The sequence below is a fragment of the Arachis ipaensis genome, chromosome B09 (genome assembly GCF_000816755.2).
Source record: "Arachis ipaensis cultivar K30076 chromosome B09, Araip1.1, whole genome shotgun sequence".
In the NCBI taxonomy this organism is placed as follows: domain Eukaryota; kingdom Viridiplantae; phylum Streptophyta; class Magnoliopsida; order Fabales; family Fabaceae; genus Arachis; species Arachis ipaensis.
The window spans coordinates 985538-988088 of record NC_029793.2 but is presented as its reverse complement, the minus strand read 5'-3'; positions in this window follow the sequence as shown (position 1 = coordinate 988088).

Here is a 2551-nt window from a genome sequence, read left to right as displayed (position 1 = left end):
TATTTATTTTTGAGATAAAAAGTTAGACATCATTTATTTAAATAATATAACCACTCAAATAATCATATATAATATGAGTTGATATTTTAATGTTAGTTATCAATATAAATTTCTAACAATTCAAATTTACAAATCACACTCTTAGTCTTAGTCTTAGTCTCTTACAAATAATAACAACTCCTCTAACTTTTTCATTATGGTTTGCACAAGATGCACAAGGAACCAACCAATATAATAATAAGTCAAGTCAAGCCCAAACTCCTTTCTTCATTTCTTCCTTATAATAATTAATTATTGAAAGTGGATAAGATTGAATGATATTGTAGACCGCACGTGAATATATATAGAGAGAATAAAACGTAATGTGTGACGTTTTTTGCTGAATATACCAAACGTGCGCATACTTAGGTCAATTTCTATTCTATTTTCTACAGTTTTTGTATTTGTTACTGTTTCTGAAACTGTCACTATTCCTTATTCGGCTGCTGATTTTAATTAATCATGACCTATGACTATTCAAAAATTAATCTCTAGTATAGAAAATGATAATTTAGTTCCAAATATTTTAAAATATTAAATAAATTAATCTATAATAAAATAAAAGAATAAACGAGTATGATCTCTTAGATAGCATTTGGTGGAGAGACAGAGACGGAAAGACTGAAATAAGAATGAAACTCTAATTTAATTTGTACAAAAGGTAAAATTAGAATTAATTAATTGAAACGAGGATATTTTAGGTATAAAATGTTACTAAAGTTTCAGTTTCCATCTCTAAAAATTTTAGTCCCCTGTATGGCTGTGTCTCCATTTTTTGGAAGTACTGAAATACTGAAATTTTGGAGACAAAGACAGAAATTTTAGTACCAGTCTCTGAACTAACAAACATGATACCGAGTCTCAGTCTCTCAGTCTCTGTCTTAGTACCTCAAAACAAACGCTACTTTATCTCTTAAAAATATAAGACAATTTAATTAGTCACTCAATTAAACTATATTATTATTCAATTTTTTTTTAGAAAAAAATATTAGAGGTCAAACAAGTTTAATAAAATGAAAAGATAATTTTTCACTTTTTAAAAAATGTTATTAGACACTATGTATAATTAAATTTATATTTTATTGTGTTAGGAACTAATAATTTGTGTAATGTTTTAAAAAGTTAGGAATTAATTTGCCAATTTTGTTTGTGATAGAGGCTAACTTATTCAAAATAAAAATAGTTAAAACCAATTTAATGTATTATTTAAAAGTATTAGCAAATATACTACTCATTTGCAATGTACTATTAGAAAATTAATTTATAACTTCTTTTATTACAAACCATCTTAACAAGTAACCTTCAAAACTCTATACATATTATTAGCACATTCATACAAACTATAATAATAACACTAACTATAGAATTTTAGATAACACTACTCAAGATAAAAATAGTGATATGCAAGAGACAGGTTAAACAAAAATCTTGGCTAAAAAAGGTCAAGAACAGAAATTAAAGTACTACCATATAAAAAAAGAATTGATCACAGCCGACATCATAAACAGTTAAAATAATTAAAATATTAATATTTTTGGTACACTTAAAACTCTTCCTCTTATATAATACGTTCACATAATAATTCAGAAAGTGTGTGTGTTTGGCTGAATTATATAACCGAATTGATGAAGGGGGCGTTGACGTTGCTTATCTCATCCATGCCATCACTTTGCAGTGACCGTTTTATTTTTTCTTCCTAAACCTTTTTTGTTTTTGACATTTGTTTAGTGATTAATTAACACCCAACAAGAAATGCTTTTTGACTTGACACATCAAATTAGGCGAATGACATATAAGTATATAACATGATGCATGGTGGTGATGAGTTTAGCATTTAAAAAAAAAATATATTGTAGATGTCCTTATTCAATATAAATCAGAGAGAATGACAAATAGATCTCTGACTTTTTTTTTCGCAGATATTTTCGTCTCTGATCATTGAAAAATACTTTTAAATCCTTGACCTTCACAAAACTTGGACGGATCAATCCCTGATAGAGGCATTTGGACGGATCAGTCCCTGACGGGAGGCATTTGGACGGAGAAACTGATCCGTCCAAATTTTGTGAAAGTCAGGGACTTAAAAGTATTTTTTAATGGTCAAAAACAAAAGTGTCCGCGGAATAATAAGTTTTACTAATTAGTCACATGCAAAGACACTAAAAAAAAAAATTAGTCACATGCATATCTCATTTGCAGCCTATCTCTTAGCTTTAACTTTTTGGATCAAATTTTTGTATATAACAAAAGACAGTTATCAAATAAATTAGTGAATTAATAATTAGTGTGTATGTGTTGCTTCGGTCAAGTATGCAATCAATGTGTTTGTGTTAGTTGATTTAATTATTAAGTAGCTTATGCATGTGTTCAATGATGATAATAATAATAATAATAGTAATATATTTTGATAATTAAGTTTAAGTTAATCTAATAACTTAAGGATTGATAACTAAAAATTTAATTGAAGAAGTCGATAGAAAATGAGAAAAAAATATAAAAAAAAAATAGTGAA